Here is a 23,981-nt window from a genome sequence, read left to right on the forward strand (position 1 = left end):
AATTAAGCAATCCTGTAAACTACTATCCACTGCACCCCACTTAGTAGTACATAATTTAGACACTTTTCTCAATTCCACAATTTGGCACAATAAACAAATCCTTCTCAATAGGAAACCTATATTTTGGAAGGCTTGGAGAAATAAAGGTCTACTCTGGGTTCATAAATTTTTAGATCAGGGCACACCCATTCAATTTACGCAATTACAAACTCTTTATCATTTGCCTTCTTCCTTTAAACCTAAATTTTTGACCTTGCAGAAAGCAATACTTGATACTTATGCTAAACTCAAATCTTCACCTTCCTCACCCTCCCACCCCCTTTTCCCATGGCATAACCTTTTGCACATAAACCCCAAAGCGTCCACCATTTATTCCCGATTAATGGTACCTCCTGAGATCCGAGACAAAACCAAAGTGGAACTCTCGTGGGAATCCGATCTGGGAACAAATTGGCCTATCTCTTTTTGGAACAGAATTTGGACAAAACTTAGGAAATCATCCAGAGCGGCCAGCACAACACAAACACTCTTCTTTATTTACAACAGATTGTTTCTTACTCCCACATACCTACATAAAATACACAACACAAATCTCAACACTTGCTGGACATGTTCCCAGGTTCACGCTGATCTCCATCATATGCTTTTCACATGTCCACATGTTTTTATATTTTGGAAACAGGTCTGGCACCAAATCAACACTATATTTCACACCACAATTCCACTCTCCCCTACAAACATTTTCCTAGGTAGTTTAACACCGGACTGGAAAACAAGTCAATCTCAGTTACCACTTATTGATTTGTTAATAGCTGTAGCTTTTCAGCAAATATCAAAAAACTGGAAAGATTCCTCTAAATTGTCCTATTTAGCTTGGTGGTATGCTGTATGTCACAATCATCGCCTTGATACAGCACTCGTTCATCCTATCTCTCTTGCTACTAAACGTTCTCACCTTTGGGGCCCACTCACACAATTTCTAGACGATACCGTGAAGAAAACTCCTTTACCTGCTCCCTCACAACAAGAAGTGACCAAGCCTCCGTGACCTCCTATTGTTTATTTATAATTATGTTTAATTTATCATTTTCTATTATATATATCTATATATATATATATATATTTTAATTTTAATTGTGTATTTTTGACATGTACTGTTATTTACGATTTCTGTGAACCTTTGCTTGTATTCATATCATCTTCTATATTATCCTTTTACTATTTTAACGGATATTATATATCGTTATTCTTTATTACACCTTCATGTATTTATGTATTAACAAATAACTGCATATATGAAGTATTGTTTTTATGATCATAATAATCTCTCCAATAAACCTTTTCTTGAACTTAAGACTGACAACGCACAACCCTCTCTTTCGTGGACATAGAGTGTAAAGGGTTTACTGTAATCAGGAGTACCCAATACAGGGGCAGAACATAGAGCAGTACGTAAATCAGTAAAACTCTTCTGACATTCATTAGTCCATGGAAGGGGCTGAGGTGTAGCTTTTAAAGTTAGTGCCAACAGAGGTTTAGCCAATAAAGAGAAGTTCGGGATCCACTGCCTACAATAAGAAGTAATGCCCAAAAAGGCACGTACCTCTCTTTGTGTGGATGGCACTGATATTTGGGCAATTGCCTGAATTCGTTCTGGGGTCAATCGTCGTCCCTCCTTTGACAAGAGATGACCCAAATAAGTAACCTCTCGACAGACATATTGTAGCTTAGAAGGAGAAACCTTATGATTCAGGGGGGAGCCGCTTCGCCTGATTGCCGCGAGGATTATCGGAGGACTACAGTTCCCAGGGGGCCTGCTGCCATCGCCCACACCTGGTTGCAATTTGCCATCCTGCCAGGCGCCTTTAAAGCGCCTCGCCGCTCCCGCTGTCGGGGGAGCCGCTTCGCCTGATTGCCGCGAGGATTATCGGAGGACTACAGTTCCCAGGGGGCCTGCTGCCATCGCCCACACCTGGTTGCAATTTGCCATCCTGCCAGGCGCCTTTAAAGCGCCTCGCCGCTCCCGCTGTCGGGGGAGCCGCTTCGCCTGATTGCCGCGAGGATTATCGGAGGACTACAGTTCCCAGGGGGCCTGCTGCCATCGCCCACACCTGGTTGCAATTTGCCATCCTGCCAGGCGCCTTTAAAGCGCCTCGCCGCTCCCGCTGTCGGGGGAGCCGCTTCGCCTGATTGCCGCGAGGATTATCGGAGGACTACAGTTCCCAGGGGGCCTGCTGCCATCGCCCACACCTGGTTGCAATTTGCCATCCTGCCAGGCGCCTTTAAAGCGCCTCGCCGTTTACGCGCAGCGGACGCGCACGGACGCCGCCGGACGAAGCCCGGACAAAGGGCGGACAGTCTGTGACAGTCCGGGACTGTCCGAGGCTGGGCTGGGCCCTACCCTGCTTGTCGACCTTAGCAGCCACAGAACATTGAAGACATCGAAGCTGGTAATTCCGTCAAAGGGTTGACTGCACAGTCGAACTATTAATTGGTGATAAATGCTTTGGCTATTGTCATTTGTTTTTTGTTTGCCTTGACCATGCCTAAAAGCTTAAGGGACCCAGGACTAACGGGGACCGGCACTCTTGACAACTATTTAGTTAAAAAGGTCAATAAAATTAATAGTGACCGACGGGCTTCCCTGGGGAAGGATTGCCTCCAGGTGAGCCCCCAAAACCTTTTAACAATTGAGAGTTCGCTTTTGGACAAAGTTATTTGTGTTTCCCCTCCCCTTATCCAAGCAAGCGCTACTGTTACGGCCACTGCCCAGGTTCACATGGGCCCTTTAGATCAGGATTTGGATGTGAACTCTGTGAGTGATGAGACAGTTGAGGATACATATGTTCCCAGACCAGTTAGGACCTGCAGAAAGAAACAAAGGAATAAGGGGGGGGCTTCTACCAAAGGAAAAAAAAGTGAGAACATTGGAGAAAAATCTCATATCGACCCAGACGAGCTTTTAAACAGCAGTCCTGGTGCAACAACCCCTTTACTCCTTGACCATTTTTCAAAATTGTTCAGCTCCTTTGAGGTTTTACTCGATACAAAGCTAGATCTACTTTTCCAACCTCTGGTAAGGAAACTCGATATGGTCGCTGACGAGGTAAAAAGGTTGGGAGGATTATTAACAAAACATCTTGATTGGGTAGACTGTAACAAAAAGAAGGGGCAGTGTGTAGCTGGGCACGACAATCTGGATAGAGTAGAAAATCCACAAATTTCTTCTCAGCCCGTTAGCTTTAATGCTAGTGTCACGCCATCATCACCTATGATTACTATAGCCTCAAACACAGCTTGCCCAATAGAAAAGGAGCGGGTTTCAGTGCCTAAAGGAGAGGCGGTAACGAAAGCTAGATTTATTAACCTACCCCCGGCTTGCTCTCCTTACGTTGTGATCTTAGCCAATGTCCCTCCCCAGGATAAGTTGGCAGTTCCCTTGCAAGAGGAATCGCACGACTCACTCAAGCAAAAGACAGTGTCGTGGTTACATAGGAAGTGTGGGTTCCCTCTTAACATGGCGAACGATATCTTAAGTACTCGCAGGGTAAACTGGATTGGGCCCTCCAAAAAAACATCAAATGGAGATTGTGTTATAGTCAATTTTAAACACATTCAACACGTGGCTACTGTTTTACTGAGAGCAGCTTCACTGCCATTAGATATTAATAGTATTCAAGTACGTCCCCTCGGATTCTTCTATTCTCAATTTCCACGGAGAGATAGTTTTCATCTGATCAGACAGAGAAACTTCACCCCAGCATCTAATTCGTTGCCTCTTTTTCACCAGGGGGTAGGTGCTCCCCACCAGGTTATGGGTGGGCTAAATATACCCACATCTAATCGCTTTGAGGTACTCTCTCTGTTAGATACGTGCGACTGACAGGAGGTTGGTATACAGGGGGGGGACGAGTCATCCTCGGTTAAGGCCCTTCACGTAGAGGATCAGCCCCCCGCATTACCCTCAGAGATTGTTGTTAGTCATCTGCTTGCCGATGACCGCAAGGGGGGTTCACCCAAAAACTTGATCAAACTGTTAACGTGGAACATTGCCGGTTTACGTGCTAAGAGAGATAATTTATTCTGGTTAAGCTTCTTGAAGGACTTCGATATTTTGGCACTTCAAGAGACCTGGGAAACAGAAAGTAACTTTTGGCTAGATGGTTTTACTTCTCACTTTGTTCCTGCTTCTAAATCAGTTTCCGGAAGGGCCTCAGGAGGCTTAGTGGTTTTGCTCTCGGTGAAATTAAAAGGAACCATTAGCAGGATAACTTGTACATGTAACAACTTTCTTATTCTGGAATTCAAACTCTCCAATGATAGGAAGTTGTTACTGATAAATTGTTATAATTCTCAACAAGAGGTCGTGCCGAATGAACACTTGCTATGGTTGGCGAACTTTTTAAAAATGTATTCTTTGAAGCAAACCACTTTCTGTTATTATATTTTGCTTGGTGATTTTAATGTTCACTTATGTAGTCATAACTGTTGTTTAACTGATATCGATGGACCAGATCTGACATCACTTCAACATTTTGAGCACTCAAGTAAGGGCGAAGCTCTGGAAAATCTCCTTATCGAAAACCAGCTGTATCAACCAGGCTTCCACGAACAAACCGTACGGGTGCCCACCTTTATTGGAAGGGACAGTAACACCATTATTGACTACATATTTCTTTCATCTGGACTTTTACAATTTGTATGTTTTTATAATGCGATTCCATCTATTTTTAGTGACCACAATCCGGTGGTAATCGAAATGTTAGATGGCCTCTCTCTCTTAAATTCCCTTGCCTCACCCATGTTGGACAATAATCTTAGGGCAAAGGATCAGGGAAGAAGGTTAAACTGGTCTAAGGTAGTCCCAGAGGATTTTTTTAACTCAATAAAGCTAGAGGCGGCCCTAGACTTGGAAATTTGTGGGGACCAACTTTCTACAGGGAAGGAAGTAATTTCCTCGTTTGAAGCCGTATGTTCCCTAGTGTCAAAGGACCTAACTAGTAAAAGTAGACCAGTACAAAATAAAGAAGTCTCCGGCTGGTTTGACCATAACTGCACTAAAGCTCATAATAATCTCAAAAATGCACTCCAGGCCAGCCCGAGGAATAAAATTTTAGTGTCGCAGTTAAGGAGCGACTATAAAGAAGCACTGTTGGTTCGGAAAAAAGAAATTAAACTTAACGCCTGGGCCGATCTTATGGATAAGGCAACTTTAAAAGACAGTGCGAAATTTTGGTCTATTATCAACACTCCTTTATTCCTTGATGTTAAAAATGGAGTGTTGGATACTAATATAACAGAGAAGGACTGGTTAAGTCACTTTAAAATTATATATGGTAGCGACTTAGATTTAGAACCCATAAACAGGCAAGATTCGGCTTCTACTTTAATCCCAGTTAATTTTCATTTAACTGAAGTTTTAAAAGCAATTGAAGACTCTGCGGGTAAGAAGGCTCCCGGACCGGACGGGGTCCCCACCGACCTGTATAAGGCAAATCCGGTTTTTTGGGCCAATATATTAACCAATGTATTTAACTCCTCGGCTATCGCAGGTTTTCCTAAATCCTGGTCTCAATCTACCATAATACCGGTGTTCAAGAAAGGCCAAAGGGCAGACCCTAAATGCTATAGGCCCATATCCTTGATAGACTCCTCTATAAAAATCTTGGGGAAAGTCATACTTGCTAGGATTACCAATTGGGCATCGGATAATAACATCTTGTCCGATGCTCAATATGGCTTCAGAGCCGGCCGGAGCACGGAGGATCAATGTCTGAACCTCCTATTAATAATAGATAAATACACCAGGGTGGCCAGGGGCTCTTTTTACTTGGGCTTTATGGATTTGTCCACGGCCTTTGATCTTGTTAATAGGTCAAAGCTGTGGACAATGCTTCTGGATTTGGGACTCGACCCCCCCCTTGTGTATTTCCTTTCAGAGCTCCACCAAGATTTGAATGCCTCGATAAGGATGACGACGGACGGGAAGTGTACGGCCAGCTTTAAGTCTAGCAGAGGGGTACGACAGGGATGCATCCTTGCGCCCATGTTGTTCACCCTATACATAAACTCCCTGGAACAAAATCTGCTGGCCGCAACGCAGGACATCCCGCGTATGGGAGGTACCCCGATACCGGTCCTCCTATACGCGGACGATGCTGTCCTGCTGGCCAGGACTCCCCTGGCGCTGCAAAGACTGCTGGACTCGTTCGGGGACTTTATGCATAGCCTGGATTTGGTGGTTAATAACGGCAAATCTCACGCTATGTCGTTAGGCCTTGCGAAAAATAAGGTAAAGCCTTTTTATTGTAGGGGAGCCGTAATCTCAAGAGTAAAGACTTTCACTTACCTGGGAGTAGTCTTTGACGACAAGGGCTCATGGTCCCCCCAGCTTTCTATAAAGATAAACTCAATAAAAACCTCAACTGCGGCTGTACTTGGCTTTGCAAAAAGGCTGGGGGGAAAACCGACAGAGGCAATACTAACAATCTACAAAGCCAAAACAGTTTCCATTGTAAGGTACGGGGCGCCAATCTGGGGTTACATTAAACACGATGCGATCCAAACGGAAGAAAATAAATTTCTTCGTACCCTCCTCGGCCTCCCACAATCTACTGCTTCTTTCTCAGTCCATTTGGAACTCGGGTTAGGTTACATAGCAGACATGATTAAATTAGCCCCATTATTGCTATGGATTAAAATTTGGCTAAACCCGAAACTTACTTTAAACCATAAAATACTAAAGGACTGTACTCGACTTGACAACATGAATAAAATTCTATGGCTGTCAAATATCGAGAGGTTATCTGCCTACATTGGGAGACCGGAAATTTTTTCTAGCCCTGAAACTCTCTGTAAGGCAGATCTTGACTGGGTAAAATCCAATTTCACGAAGTTAAGGGAGGCCGAGCGGGAAGAAGTTGAACTACGTAAACCTTCCGTCAGGGGACACGTCCTGGTATCTCAGTCCTCAGGGTTGTCTTTATATCTTACAGTGGTAACCCACCCCTTTCACAAATGGTTGTTGACCAAATTCCGGTTCAACCAATTACACCTAGTACTTTGGGATGTGGCTGGCTGGCATAAGCCTGAAGATGTTGCACCTTGCAAGTGCGATGATATTTCTCCACAAGACACTACGCACTTTATGCTATTCTGCCCCTTTTTCAAACATGCCAGGAAGAGGTTTATTATTCCTTTGCTAAAGAGTAGGAATTTTACTCAGTATAAACCAGCTTTATTGTTCCTAAGCATGCTTGATTGTCCATTAATTATGTTCTGTGTCGCTAGTTTTCTGGTGGCAGCTGTTAGAGAAAGGAGGGTCAGACTAAAACCAATACAGGATGTGGAGCCTATCTGATATATGGAATTTGATTCTGTATTATTGATCGCACGTTGTTTATGGTCTTTTATGGATTTTTATTAGGACCTATTTTTAACTGTAGATTTGTGAATCGCAAGATCTTATGTTTTTATTTGTGTAGTATACTTTTATGATTTTAAGTAATCGAATAAAGTGGTTTTTGACTTGACTTGACTTGATTCAGATCAAACAAATGACGCAACAGTGCAACAGTCACGTTTTTGCAAATATCCTCTGAATCAGCGGCAACTAACAAGTCGTCCATGTACTGAATGAGAGCAGCGCCGGACGGTAAAGAAAATGCATCAAGATGACATTTTAGAGCTTGACTGTAAATAGAGGGACTTTCACAATAGCCCTGAGGTGCGCGTTTGAACCGGAAGCTTCGGCCTCCAAGGGAAAAACCAAAAATATCCCTACTTTCTTCGGCAATGGGAATACTAAAGAAAGCATTCTTTAGATCAATAACTGAAAACCAAGTCGATGTGGAAGGTATCATCGTCAACAGAGCAGTGATATCTGGGACAACAGGAAACTGTGGTACGACAATCTTGTTTACCTCCCGAAGATCAATTACAAAGCGATAAACAGGGGGCTGAGAAGGATCCATGCGTTTAAGAACTGGAAGAATAGGACTGTTACATGTTTTTCCTCTTGTTTCCTCAACCACATCCTTCTGAATCAAATCATGAACAATTTCCAGAAGTGCTTTTTCACCTTCAGTGGAGATTCTGTATTGCGGAATGCGTGGCATTTCAGCATTGGGCTTGAGAGTAATAACATAAGGTGGGATTTCAAGACAACTAACGTCATTTGGACCCGTAGCCCAAAGCGTTTCGGGAAGAGAAAGTAATTCAGGTGGGAATTGATCTTTAGATAAATACATTGGACAAGTTATTTTCTGTCCTAAAGTGAGGTGTACACCAGAAGGTGAACAATATATCGTAGCATGCATCCTTTTTAATAGATCTAAACCCAACAGATTTTCACCACAACCATTCGTCAGAAGAAGCGGAGCTTCTAAATCATAAGGGCTGATTGAAACAGGCAAAGGGCAAGAAACTGGATTGCGAACAGGGGCACCAGAAAATCCTACGGATACATTCGTTAAGCCAGACAAAGGTGCGCCAGGGAGTTTAGAATGAATGATAGAGCTTCTCATGGCACCAGTATCTAAAAGAAATGGCTCTGAAACACCCATTGTAGTGACATTAACATAAGGTCCATTCTGATCTACTGGAATTGACATAACCCCCTTACTTTGTCCATGGCTGTCCTATTCAACATGAAGGCTTTCATTTCCTCCTTCAATATACTGATCCTCACTGTAATACTGTGTAGACCTAACGTTTTGCTGGTCAAAGTAATTTCCGGAATTTGGAGGAAGAAAGGAACGCTGCTCTTGGGTTAGCACACCTCGACCTCTACCTCTATTTGCTGATTGGAGACCACCACGACCTCGTGGAGCAGATGTTGCTCCATTACGCTGCAATAAAAACGGACAACTATTCTTAAAATGACCTTCCTCTCTACAATAGGCTCATTGGTTAGGACCTAGCAAAGGTCTCGGAATGTATGGTTCAGGCTTTTGATACAACCTCTGAAACTGTGGAGGCTGTTGAAGCTGGGGTTGAACTAACGAGGACGATAAGCCTGTTGCAAGAGAACTTTAGTTTTTAATTCTTTCGTCTTTTTCTCTTGTTTTTCTCTTTCTTCTTTATCTCTATTTTCATAATATAGTGCAGTAGCCAATATCTGGGCAGAAGAAGAAACAGCCCATGAGCTTTCGGAGACTTTTAGCTAGTGTGACAGTTAGGGAAGCAAGTTATATATGAACTTATCCACAAATAATCGCTGTCCACCTTCTGTAGCCATATCTTGACCACTGTGATCAATAAATGTCTCTTCGAATCGAGTAAAGAAATCGGAAACACTTTCATCTTTCTTTTGTTTACATGCTGCTAGTTTATCCCAATTAACTCTCATAGCAGGCATCATTGTTTTCATTAACGTAATAATTCTACCAGGGAGCTCTGAGATCAAAACATCGGGCTCCGCACCACCCACTTGATCTCTATCTGCGTCAATTATAGCATTCCAATCGCCGCCTAATTCTTGAGCGTGATCCTCTCTACGAATCTTAGCCCATATTGTTTGCGGTACTACATTACCCATCAACATGTCAATATCAGCTAGATTCATAATACATGCATCAACAGTTTGTGACAGTTCTTTATAGTACCCAGCCGGATTCTTTCGTGGATCTGGTAGTGACTGTTTAAGTGCTAAAACTTCAGATCTTTTCCAGGGGACATGTACCCATATACGCTGGAAGTGCGCCGGAATAGCTGGATTAGCACCTGCTGCTGCAACTTCTTCCTTCCATACTGGAGAATCCTCTCTCATTGGATAGTTTTTTAGTGTTAACCTAACTGAAGGATCAGAATCAGGAAAAGTCTGTGAGAACAATAGGGATCTAGAGGAAATAAGTGTTCTTACAGCGTTTTCAACCTTAGGACCCACAATAAGTCCTTTGTCAAAGTCGGCCTGAACATCTAACAGATCCTGTGGGACTGAACCCAAATTCATATCCTCCCATTCTTTAACGAGAGTATCGCACATAACATTAAAAACATATCTCTGCGTAGGTGCATTCCATTTGCAGAAAGGTGGACATAATATCAGGCATACTATATTGGGGACCCTTCTTGATCCATCTACAAACAAGTGAGTCCAATTTTCCTCGCTCTTCGGAGTCTGGGAATTGACTACGAGACTGTCTTCGAGAAAAAGCTGGAGACACATTTAAAGCTTCAAAGAAAGGAGACAGAAGACCAGAGACAGTATCTGCAAGTCGCTTACGCATAGATGGAGAATTAGACATAAGAATGGGGGACAAGGTATTAGGCGAATTAACTAAAGAAGCACTAGCTATTGCCAAAGGAGCAGAAGGCAAAGGAGTTAAAGGTAAAACTGGTGGAGGCAATACTTGAGGGGGCAAATGTGGAAGAGCTGGAGCAGGCGGAAGCACAACTAGCGGCTGAACAGGCTGTAACATCGGGGGTGCATTAGCACCTTGTACATAGGGCGGGGGCAACTTCAATAAGTGGGACATTAAGGGATCTTCTTCCAGATCTTTTCTCTTATCAAGGGGAGAAACAGGCAACGCCGGATAGCATTTATCTATCGCCATTCGATGCTGTCTGTCTGAAATTTCTATCGCATTATCTATTTCCTCATTTTTAAATTGCTGAGCAGCCTGTATAATCGTCATTCCCTCTGCTTTCCTATCTCGTTTTGCTTGTTTAATTTCTCTCTGTTTGGCTTCCTTACGCCAAAGGCGGAAAGAGTCAAACATTGCCGGCCGGGCTTTTCTTTTAAACAACGTTGCTTCTAAATTATCTAACACATCAGTTTCGAAACTACCATTTTCTGGCCATTTTAAAACACCATCTTCCTTCGTATATCGGGTCCATGTCTTGTTAAAGGCAATGGGACCGACACCATGTTTAGAATAGAGCTCATATGTGGGAGTTCCAACCGAAGGAATCGGACAGGAGTCCTCAAGCTGGGAGTCCCTATTACAACCAAAACAACAAAGTTTTCCAAACTTAGTCAGACCAAACATCTCACGATTTTTACTGGCTGTTCACAAACATCAAGGGGGTAAAACTCAGTTTACACAGCACAAATGCACTTACCCCTCGGCTTTAGCTAATTGCAATTGCCAAATCTAAGGACCTAAGGACAAAAAAAAACAAAGAAAACCAAGAACCAAAATGTGTGGGCGCGACCCACCAAATACTTAACTAAGGATGTCTTCTTACACCGACAGAGGCCCGTCTATCGTCTCGCTTTACCATACATCATCAAAGAAAGGGCCAAGGCAGGGCGGCAGTCAGGGCAGCAGTCGTCAGTAGCCGTCAGGAAGGAGTAACCGCGCTGCAAAAGACCTTCGGACCACTTCGACATACAGGGGTCGCTTGACGTGGCTCGCGATTCCTCCAGAATTTTCTGCGGGGTTCCTCACGATCTTCAGGCAGAACCACTACCTCTGAAGCCGCCCCACGTTGGGCGCCAGTTGAAGAACCAGAACCTTATGGGCCTGGCGGCGCAGGGTACGCCTTAATCTCCTTGGATTCACCTGCCACAACTAACAGAGACACGGGACACTCTGTCAGGCGTAAAAGATCAGATTTATTAGCTGCAGCTAGTACAGTTGTCCAAGAAGTACACAAGATATATATTCTCAGGAGACTGCCACTTTACTCTGTGGCGCACACTCTTATATATCATATGAAACTATTTATTAACTAGATACACACCCAGAACATATAGAAAGGAGTCAGTAAGAATAGTGTAAAGACAGGACAGAGCCAATAGAAATGTTGGAAAACAGGACAGCACCAATAGGAAGATTTTGAAAACAAAGTATCAAGTATCTTAAAGATGCCTCCTCTCCAGCTGTGTTTATCACCCCTCCCTTAAACTAATTCATTAACCGATCCACAACGAAGTTGCAGGTGACGAGATACGTTTGTGTGTGTTAGAGGACAGTTGTGAAATGAGAGAATACAAGCAAAGGACAGCGAAGGCCAGACGATAAGATAAAATCAGAGGAGAATAGTGTGAGCCAACAGATAGTTGAGACAGGGATTAGAAAACCAGACAGGGATTAGTGTACTCGGACAGACCTTAATACCAGCCTTGTAAAATAGAGGCAGAAGGCCATTTCAAACACAATGTTGCAGAATAAGCAGAAAAAGCAGAATGGACTTCGTTCACTGTGCTGCCTGAGTGAAGGCAACATAAAATGGTGGCGGAGCACAAAATGGCGGGTCGATACGATCGTAATTAAAAATCGAATTTCTTCAGTGATCACAAACCGATCAGATAACATGCCATTAAGACAGACGCTGGCAGTGAGGAGAGTAGAGTAATCATATCTGATGAAGGAAACGAGAGCTGAGACCATAACATGCAAGAAGAGTGCAAATGTAGGGCCACTCTAGAGAATCCAGTGCCTTAGTGGTGTCACATAGGGTGCCACACCGAAATCTGGGAGTGAAGGTAGTGCATGACTGCAAATATAGTGCAAAAATTATGTGATATGGGAATGGCCAGGGATAAACCCAGATTGATCTGGTTTCACGATTGTATGCAGGAGGGGAAGAAGGTGTTTCGCCAATAGCTTTGCAAAAAAGTTGTTATCGACACTGATCATCGAGAGCGGCCTGTATGAGTCACAGTGGGAAGCGGGTTTATCTGGTTGGAGAAGTATCATGATGACTGCCTCTCTGAGCAAAAGTGGCGAGGAACCCAAATCATTCTTCAAACATGGAAAGCATGTGGGGTGCAAGTATGGATGCATATTCTTAATAAAAGGTGGTGGTTAAACCGTCCATGCCTGGTGCCTTGTTGCCCAGAAGACTTTGAATGACTGGCATTATGTCTTCTACTGTGAACGGGGAGTCAAGGTAGGCTCGGTGGGCATGGTCCAGTCAAAGTAGTTGAATGCCATCTAGATACACAAACAATTCACTTTCATGGTGAACGGGTGTGGCAGTGTATAGTTTAATGAAAAAGGAACTCTACATTGTCAGGAGTCCTGAGGGGGTAGATTGGAGGTTTAGTTCAGCATCCAACTGCTCCACCACATCAGTGGATGTACATGGTTGGTGAAGCATATTAGCTAAGTTCATCAAGGGGGGTCAAACTCCCTTTAAATGTGGGCCTGAACGTCCCGGGCCAGGAAGTTAGTCTTGCAAAGCGCTTCCTCTGAGAACTCTGTCAGTTTGCCCCTGATGGCTGCAAGTTTGGTCCAATACTTGGATTGGGAGTATTCAGTCTTGAGGGTGTAACTATCATGCTCTAATTGTGAAAGTTTCCCACGTATGGCCTTTAATACACCTGATTGCTTTGCAATGCACGCGCCACAGATGACCACCTTATAAGACTTCCCGAAGAGTGAAGAGAGAGTCCAAGGAGCCCATGTTGTAAGCCAAGTATGCAACTATTTCTTTGTGAATCTCCTTACAGAATTCCGCATCTCGCAATGTCCCGGCAAAAAAGCTCCAGGAGGTGTGAGGGGTCATCTGCGGGATGAGGAGCTTTAGTAAAATGAGAGCTTTAGTAAAATGGGAGCGTGGTTAGAGAGAGTGAGGGGCAGATGCGCCATTTTTCTGTCCTTGTTCTGGATGTCCCGAGAAGTTAACCAATAATCTATTCTGGACCATGCATTGTAGTGTGCCATAGTGCAGGTCCCCACTGTTATGTCAGTGTGTGTGTGTCATGATATGTCTTGGCGATGGTTATCTAGGATAATCGTGTTGAGTGTTAGTGCAGCACTGGGTTGAGGGTATCGGGAAGCGCTTCATCCATACAATCGGTCATCCAGTATCACATTGAAGTCACCACCCTACAGTATTGCCCTTGGACCAAGGCTAGCTATCAACTGCCATATCTCTGATAAGAAACCAGGGCCGTTGGTGTTAGGGAATTAGGCTGCAGCTAAAATAATGGTCTCTCTATGTAGAGTGCCTGCGAGGAGGACGTAGCGCCCGCAGTTGTCACTGATATGCCTTTGCGTAGTAGAATCGCCACGCCTTTTGGCATAAACAGAGTACAGAGAAGTGTAGGATTCACCACACCATATGGTGCACACCCCTTGGATGGAGGAGTGTGTGAGGTGGAGCTCTTGAAGGAAGCAAACATCCACATGGTGTCTGGCTAGATGTGCATGAATCAGGCACACTTTTCTGTGGTTATTAAGCCTGCAAATGTTCCATGTAAGGCATTTGGTTTCTGTCATGACCCTGTGAGGAGAGGGTAGTTAGACTAGAGCTCAGTCAGCCAAAAAGTATGTGTCATTCAAGTGGGAGGAGAAGGAGGCACAGTCCTGGTACATGGCTGGATGAGGAAACAAAGCAACAACAGACAACAACCATGGATAACAACCAAAACTCACCCCCACCCTCTCCAACCCCCAAACATGTTTAAGTATGTCCATACCACCCCCCACCCCAATGTCCCACCATAAATTTAATAAAGTGTCGTGGAAACATCTGTGGAGGCGTAGAAGAGCCGGGCGAGCAACACAGCCCAAGAAAGATAAGGAGGCCAAATGGATGTTATACACCAGAAAGTAAGACAGCATGCCCATCATTAATATTTGGTGTATCCGTGATGACAGCGGCCCCAAGGGGTACAGCCAGCCTACCTGGGTCCAAGGGTGTAGTTGACAAGTGGATAAAGGCAGCCACCGCCTGGTCCACCTGGTAGGATTATGTCTCCTGCAGGCGCCAGGAGGTCAAACTATAAATTATTGTCACGGAGATTATCCTTTCTGGAGCGGCATGGTGAGACCCTGTTCGGTCAAAGGCTTCTTAGCAGTGATGTGTTAAGCAAACTTCAAAGCAAATTTGGCGTCAGTGAAAAAATGAGGTTTCCCTTCAAAAGGGATGCATGTTTTGGCTGGATATAGGATGGCGTAGGAAATTTTCACCTGTTGCAGGATTCTCTTGGCATGCAAAAATCCAGCTGGGCAGCTTGAACAGTGAGAGTAAAGTCCGGATAAAAATAAATTGTTTTCTTGGTATTGGAGCTTGTGTCATTGGTGAGCCATCTTCAGGATCATGTGCCGAGTCTTGCAATGATGTGACGTGCCGGCGTGCCCAGGGAGGGGGACACAGCACCAATGAGTGATGCGCACTCTCCACAATAAATACTTGGGGAAGGGGCTCATGAACAGGTCACGATACATGGTCTCTACAAAGTCCTCTATTGTATTGATAGCCGTGGACTTGGGGATCCAGATAATCCCGGGGGACCTTGATTCCAATTCCTCATTTTTGCCTTGATAAGGTCAAGAATCTTATCCATCCGCAGAGGTTTTTCTCTGGAGTCCGCATGGGCACTGTCTGTCATGAGACCCTGTTTTTCTAGTTGGTCCAACATGCCTTCATGCTTGCCCACACGTTGACTCGTGTGATTCAGGCGGCTTGTGAGGAGATCCAGCCTTTGCGTCTATAGCTATAAGATTGGTCTTGACTTCTACAAGGGGTTCTTCGAGGTCAACGTAATTCTGGGCGGACTGACCCAGTGTGTCCTGGGCATCCCCTGAGGAATGCTCTTGTTCAGCCTGTTGATGCCCTCTTGCCTTCAAAAGTGAGTTTGGACTGTCGTGCGTCTTGTTTGCCCGTGGCTGCAGTTTAGTTCGAAAGAGCCTAAGGGCAGTGAAACTGGCAGGGACCCAGCAGAGGATGTAGAAACAATGGGAAGCAGTAGTGAAGTGGTCCACAAAGAAGACTAGACCAATAGAAACATTTGAGCTCCACGCAGGTGACTGAGGACAGTCTTAGGTCGCTGCAGAGCCCTGCTACTTCCCAAAGGGTGGTCTCACACAGAGAGCATGGGCAGGCCCACGGGATCTCGGTTGTGCCTCACCTCACGACAGCAGGGATATTCGAGGGAGCACCATGATGGGGGCGGGGCGGCCTGGAGGACGACATTAGGAGCAGTGGCTGAAAGGAAGCCCAGTGTTTCCAGCAGGGAGTGGCATGATGAGTACATCCGCGCAATGCCCGGGAGTCCGAGAAGAAATAGCCAGAGGGGACGGGGTATCTTACATTTACTGGTGTCAAGGAGGTCCTCAGATCTGTTTCTCTCATCTCAGCGCCAGCTGGTTAGAACTGCCTCCAGCGTGGGGCCAGGAGGGGTGTTGATCCTCCCAGGTGGCAGCACAGTGCCCACGCAGGGGGAGCAGTAGTCCCACAGCGAGACCGAGGCCAAGGCAAGCTGCGCGATCAGCAGCAGAGTCCCAAAACGAGGCCCACTGGTAGCACAGGTCACACTCCACTCTGGCACTCAGCCCATCTGGCCCTGGTAGCCCTGCACCCCCGCAGCTCACCGCCGCAGACTGGCTTGTTTCAATTACTCACACCTGCCCGCAGAAGCCACTTGCCGCCTCTGCGGTCTGGGCCGCATTTCAGCATGGGCAGACCACAGCTGGCATTCCCAGTATCGGTGCACAGTCCCAAGCCAAGACTGCACAACGTTGGTAGTGGCTGCAGCATCAAGTAGGTGTAGGGTGAACAACTGCGCATACATTTCACGGACCGCCCGTTATCTGGGCCGCTTGTCCGTTGTCCGTGAGGAATTCGACCAGGGACGCCTTTTCTCCGTAATTTCGCCCCTTAGAGCCCCTTAGAGCGAGATGTCCCCCTGCAGGCAGCCTGAGAGTTCTTTCGCTCTCACAGCAGGGGCCAGCTCACACACCTGCTGTGATCTTAAGGGCCTGCAGCAGCCCCACCCCGAGTCGGTGCAACCACATCTCTCGCCTCACAGCAGGGTCAGAATGGGACCAGACACCATAAAGACATTTTTTTTTTCAAAAGTCTCACTAGCTATATGTTCTCTAGTTAGTACAGTGCCATATTTCAGGTAATGTGGTAGAATGTGTATTTTACAGCAAACTGGGACAGCAGAAATGGGGAAAATTGTTATATAATTTTTAAAGTGACCTTTACATGAATATGCAGGTTTTCCTACCGATGATTTTGGGACATGAGTGGCAAATCGCACATTTTAAAACATGTTCACTCTATATCATTAGTGAATACAAAGGAATGGCAGACAATTCAATATCAGGCAGGAGGGATGGGCGTTCTCCTCCAATAAATTTTTAGTAAACAGAGTGATAAATAGTGCATTTGAAAGTACACCCGAAATCAAATCAATTGCCTAAAGTTGATAGAATTTAACAAGACAATTTTACAGGGGGTGGGGGAGGGCTAGGGGTTCACTTCCTGCTAGAAATAAGGTAAACGTGTGATGAATAGTCCATTTTATTGGATGAATTATTGTCCTGAATTTTGACCCTTTGTTCTGAATTTTTACACTCACCGTCCTGAACTTGCATCCAGGCCTGTAGGTCACACTAAGCAGATGCGGCAATGGGTCCGCTGAGTGCAGGATTCCTGGCGGAGAGTGGATTCGGCTGGCAGAGCCCTCCGATGAGTGGTCATCTTTCGGCCCTGCTAGGCTCCGATCCCCCGCCACTGATCGTTGGCTGTCTGGACTTTGTCCAATCTTATTGAACGCAGTACAGTCTCCCATAAAAATCATAAATTCGCATGCAGTAAATCTGTTACTGGAGACCAGTCTGCCGTTAACGTTTTTTTAGGTCTGTGCACCAGCATTGGGGCAGCCGGTAGGATTTGTTACTGCACCTCTCAATGGGGCATATCAACAACAACCGGCTATAATTATCGCTAAGCGCTCTTAGCGATAGGATAATTATTGCCGGCTAGTGCCGATTTTTATCGCTGAGATAACGTGCTATTAGCAACGCTTATCTCATCAGCAATAAAAATCCTAGCGCTAACTGGCTAACGTGAGATTATCGCTGGAAACCCAGCGATAATCTCACGTTAGCTAGTTGATAGGGACTCACATACTTAGCCATGATATCCACCTTCCATAGGATATCATGGCTACGTCAGTCCTGAAGCAGGCGTAAGGAAAGTAGCGATAACAGGGGTTATCGCTACTTTTCCTGCCGCTATGCTTCATAGCGTTAGGCTTGCTGATAGGAGAAATGTCGCTTAGCGACATTTCTCCTATCATGCCAGGTCAGGAACGCCCACTTTGCATCTCATTAGAGATGCAAAGCTGGGCGTTAGGAATCCTGACGCTAAAGCAAGGTTTCACGCGTTAGCGTGACCTTGCTGATTAGGCGATAAAATTATCACCGCTTTTCGGCTGCAAAAGCGACGATAATTTTTTATCGCCTGCTTGTTGATATGCCCCTGTATCCGCTCTTTGAGAGAATAGTTCCCCCTCAGTGCTTCCATATCTGTAACTGAACTCACAGAAACTCTAGTGGGACACTTCATTTATTGCAGTTTGATGTGTTCCTCTCCAAGGTAAGACTATCACTTATTGCATTTCATGCTGCATAAGAACTGGCATTTCCACCTGCCCACCAGTGCCTGAGGATCTTCAAATATAAGGACCACCCTGGGCTAGCAGCCTGCGCAAGAACGGTAAACCATTTCTGACTCCTACATGAAGCGAGACTCATGTGAGGGGCATTTATATAGAGACTCCACGGTGAGTGACGGATGTGATGTCTCCTGTACGCCTGACTTCATTAAAATGACACCTTTGATAAGACCTTGGCAGTCTGGTCATTAATTACAACCCGGATGCCAGCACGTGACTGGGAGGAGCTTTGTGTTTTGACCAATAAACTCGCTTAGGGACACTGGGTACATTTAGGACTATATTACACTCAAGGGTGTGGAATTCCCATAGACTCCCTGGTCATACTGTTTGAGGTCAAGGACAATCAGATTTCATGTTTACTTTGTCCTTGGGACAAGTAGGCCCAACCCCTCTGCAGCACAAATCCTTAGGCTGCAAGATTACAGTACCACATTATGGATCAGGGATGGGCACTGTCTGCAGTTAAGGTAATAAATGTGTCCAAAACGTAATGCTGTTCAAACTTGTATTTATGGTTCATTAATAGAAAGTCTTTATGATTAGGGTGAGCACTCTGAGGAAATGTTGTAAGTTCAGACTGCATTACTGACAGTGGTTCCAGTATAGAAATGTGTGCGCATGTTTGCAAAGTTTAACAATATGAGGCTACCTATAATGCTTCCACGATGCTCTCTGATTAGAAGCAAATATATGCAAAAGCTTAAAAGCAAGATTGATGATTCTTTCCTTTCAAAATAGAATGTTGATAAAAAATGCAACTAGAAACTATGGGGCTTATTTACAAACCCCTTGTGCGCATTTTGCTGCCTCATATTTACAAGGACACAAAAAGACACCCTGTGTGGCTTTTCCTGTCCTTGTAAATACGTATCCTTTACACGCAGCACTTTGCTTGAAAGGGGCGTTCCATGAGTGTTGCTGTGGATGTTCCCACGCAACACCCTCGGAACCTGACACATGTCTAGATTTACGAGAAATCGTAAACCTGGCGTAGGGAGGCGCAACAAGGAGAAATGTATTCATTTCTCCTCGTTTTTTAAATCTTTTTATGCGTGCTGCATTTAGCAGCACACATAGAATGAGGAAATCACCTCTTATGGCTGTTTATGTGAGGAAGGGACACTTTCCTGCACATAAACATTCATTCCTGTGATGCAGGCATCCTAGCACCATGGTGCAAGGGTGCCTGCATTGGCGCATGGAAGCTAATTGTGCACCAGCGCAGGGGAGAGCAAAGGGATCCATCATATCCTTGTAGATAGGATGCATCCCTGTGCTTTGAAAGTGCCGCAGCGTGGCACAGGCAAAGGGCTTGAGGTGCTGCGCTGCAGCACTTTCTTGTAAATGAGTCCCAAAACGATTTGCTAAACTACTGTGAAATTTTAGGGACCATTTCTTTGAAGCATCATTTAGTAAAATGTGTTGATGCATGCTATTATTTCCCCAAAAATATTTATAATAGAAAATCATTGCAACCAGTTTCAACACAATTATAGGAAACATGACAATAAACCAGTGTGAGAAGTTCTTGGCAGCAGGAGGCCAGACCCGCGTCTGTGACAGCGGCATCCATTTTGTGATGCCAGGGCTGTAGAAAGTCTTTACCGGGTAGACATGTGTGAACATGTCTCTCCCTCTAGAAGGTTGGAATGCTAGCCCCGCCGCCAGAACTGGCGGGGGGGGAGGTATTCCAAGGTGTTTGACACCAAACACGACATGTTTCCGTGCAGCCAGTCCAAAGTTAGCATGGCTAACAGCATCAGAGGATTGTCACCGAACGCTGCAGAGGGGCTCTGCTCATGCAGGGGCACCCTCTCACATAAAAACCAAGCACTCTGCCTTCAGGATTGTCAAGGGCTGCCATAGGAGTGATCTATAGGTTTTATATGTGTGTGCAGTGGTAGTGATATAGGTAGCCTGTACCACAGTAGGGGGTGCAAGCACCACCTTACCCAGGCTGCAGTACCAGACCTGTGGTGTCATTTTGGAGTGCTTCTCAGGGGTGGCATAATACATGCTGCAGCCCCTGGTAGGCGTCTGAGGTACCTATGCCCTTGGTACATAGTATACCATATACTAGGGACTTATAAGGGCACTCCAGAAACCCAATCAGAGATGTACCTAAGGTACATGGAAACCGTTTTACAGAGAAAGCAGATAGACTGGGGCGTCGAATAGCAGGATCCCAGTCCAACTAAGTCAAAAGCCAGCAAAACACCAGGAAAAAAGTGGCGGCAGCCATATAGTCAGATTCCACCTTCCTACAACCAGCATTGGCAAAGCCAATAGGTAGTACATTGATGGTCAGCCCTTTGGTTTTATCAATACGTGTCTTGTTTTGACATGGTTTTTGTACAACTTTATTGTTGTAGCAGCTGCTGGGCCCTCATCATTATAGTAAACATTGGCAAAATCGAAAATATTTTTGGTCTCAAAACCCACACATTGCCGCAGTAGTTCCTGGCACTGAACAAACTTATTTTGCGTGTCAATTTGCTCCTTGTGAAAGAGCAGGATGGTGTCACTCACAGTGACGCCAGCCAATGGAGAGAGAGAGAGAGAGACAGAATTTTAATAAAAACAACATGTTGCCTTCCTGATTCTCATTTTGGTCCTTCTTGATTTTCTTCACGCCAGACCTAAATAGGGCCCCAATTCGTAAAGAAGGTCACAACGGTGCAGCCGTGGTTTATGTCCTTGCATTAGTACAGATTTATGGTTTTTCATGAATCCACCCCTGCTCCCCACTTCTCTTCGCTCTGTTTATAGACCCCCTGATAAATAGGTTGGAGGCCGATATGGAAATCTGTCCGGTAAAAGCGTATATATATTCAGTGAAAGTCTTGGCATATGCTGATGACCTTGCGGTGCTTTCTGTGGATATGAATAAGGCTATGGAAAGAATTGTGGTCATTACTAACAACTTCGGTATAGTGTCTGGCTATAAATTAAATCTGGATAAGACACAGGTGTTACATACGGAGGCTGGATTACCATTAGAGATGGAGGTAGCCACAGAGGCAATGTATTTAGGCGTGCTTATCTCTACTAAAATTCAAGATATACCAAGGATCAATGCCGAATCACTGATTGTATCATCAAATAATACTTTGGAGCGTCTAAATAGGCTGCATCTATCTCTATACGGAAGGGGTAACGTTTTAAAAATGTCAATCTTCCCGAAATTCCTGTATCTGTTTCGGGCGATTCCAATCATGTTTCCCAATATCATTTTTAAGAGAATAGAGCGAATGTGCTCACGGTTTCTTTAGGGGTTTCGCCGCTCTAGAAGGGCGATGAAATGTTTATATCTGCCGGTAGAGCGGGGAGGTCTGGCCCTCCCTAACTTTTATGTTTACTATAGTGCTACGCTGCTCCAATTTATGGGTGTGTTGGTATCTGAGAACACTGTGGCTCTGGATCCCGCTTTTTCCCCATCTATCTATGAATGGTGTTTGGGAGAATCGGCGCGAGGGTTATTACTTAAAATCCTGGAGCCAAGTTATTATAAAAAAAACTCGGTTTAAGATTATTCAGGCAGCATACGTAGTATGGAAGAGGCTCAGGAAACAATTAGTTATTCCCTGTATTACGCGGTACACACCTTCAGATTCGTATGCTTTGTCATCTATCGTATGTCAGGATTCGGTTATGAGGAGGTGGTCACAGCATGGTATAAGAGTAATTGGGGATCTATTAGAGAAGGGTGATATTCTTTCCTTTTCGACACTCCAAGAGAAATTTGGGGTTGGTAGGTCTGATTTTTTTAAATATCTTCAACTTAGAAGTCTCTTGCAGGCTGCAATTGCGAGGGGGAATTGTCAGATGTCCCAGATCCGAATATTGGAGTTGTTAAAAGGGAAATCTAAAATAGGTCAAATATACAAGGAAATTATTCTAAAAGAGCCTGATGATATCCATAGATTTGAAGCAGCATGGGAGGGAAAGTTATTATTAACTAATCTAGATCTTCAGTTGGTATTGAGGACCGCTAGCTCTATTTTGCTTTCTGGCAGTTTAAGAAGTCAAGCTTATATGGCTATGTTTAATTTATATTATACGCCAGCAAAGATTGCAAAGTGGAAGGCGGGAAGGGGGACGAGATGTGCTAGATGTGGTCTCTATGGGGCAGACTCGATACATATGTTTTTTTCTTGTCCTTCGCTTCATCAACTCTTATCGGATATTGAATGTTTTATGTTAGGGTCTCTGGGTATACCGATGTCTGTGACTGCACCTTTGGTTCTGTTCGGGATAGAATTTGGTATGGACTTGGGGAGGAAATTGGTACCCCATAGAGGCCTAAAGTTCATGTGTATGGCGGTTCTGAGGTTATGCATAACCTCTCAGTGGCTCGATTCGGAACCCCCGTCATTTGCTAACTGGAGGGCTAAGGTTATCTCAATCTACAATTTGGAAACCGCCCTATATAAATTAAAAGGTAGGGCAAGGAAAAAACTGGGGGCTGCAATATGGGAGCCGATAGGTAATTGGGTATAGTAACGTATCTTAACGATTATTATTAGCTATATGTCTGCTAATTATGGACTGTCTATGTTGGATTATGGCTCTCTGTTTGTATATGTTCCCGATTTAAGCTGGGTTTTTTTTTTTTTTTTGGTTTTTTCTTTCCTCTTTCTGTATAATATGAAATTTGATTAATTATTTGTGACCTCACTGAATTGCTCAAAATAAAAAAAATAAAAAAATAAAAATAAATAATAATTCACAAGAATTTACAGGAGTAGGTTAGGAAATCGTACTCTTAGAAAATATTTGTGGACTGCATTTTAGCTCAAGCAAATATGCATGTGTAGATTTGTTCATACAAAAAAAGGGCATTCCAACCATGGGTAACTGCTGCTTACCGCTACCTCCAGCTACCTCCAGCCCCAGTCTATGGAAAGGTGGCAAATTAAGTGTATTCAAACCCTACTATGGTATGAGCTCTGGCAGAGTCAGAAAGGCTATTGTCAGAACTCTTATATAAGGAGATGGCTGCCATAGGTTTGCAGGGGTTGAGGGGTGAGAGTGAGAGAAAGAGAGAGATTGCTTTGCATTGTTAAATGGCCAGTGTTGTGTCTCTCTAGCCCTCCACTAGTGTCCTTGTGATATTTTATCTGTGTGTAGCGGTTTTACCTGGACCTGCTCCATGAGCGGCTGCCAAGACTTCTGGTCAGATAGCAAACCTTGGACATCTCCTTTCTTCCTGTATTGAGCCAAGATGAACCCCTGGCTCTGGAGATGTTAGATCTGTGGCTTTTGTAGTGTCCAGTCCCATGTCCTGTATCTGTGTGTATTTTACTCTCTGCCTGCTTTGGGAAACTGATAGAATTTTACTGATAGCCCCTCCAGCTTTGCAAGTCTTGAATCATTACCCACAAACACCTAATTTTCCCTAGATTTGTTTACACTGCACAGGAGAGCGGCCTTTAAATAGTAGAGCGTGTGTGCCATCCAGTCTGGAAGTAGTGAACGCACACCTGTCCTGTGGGCACTGACTGTCCTGCAATAATTGTCAAAGAACATTCTCTCTCTAGTGAAGTTGTTTTTGTCTTGTATAATATTTACTTAGCCCATGAATTGACTTCAAGTTACCACTTTCTCCTCA

General features: G+C 44.6%; 1 protein-coding gene across 1 annotated transcript in view; it reads left to right on the plus strand.

Moving 5' to 3' along the window:
* LOC146808472 (transient receptor potential cation channel subfamily M member 2-like) overlaps window positions 1-23,981 on the plus strand; it is a 2,315,843-nt gene that overhangs the window by 597,697 nt on the left and 1,694,165 nt on the right. The gene's annotated exons all lie outside the window — the stretch shown is intronic.

The sequence above is a fragment of the Triturus cristatus genome, chromosome 8 (genome assembly GCF_964204655.1).
Source record: "Triturus cristatus chromosome 8, aTriCri1.1, whole genome shotgun sequence".
NCBI lineage: Eukaryota > Metazoa > Chordata > Amphibia > Caudata > Salamandridae > Triturus > Triturus cristatus.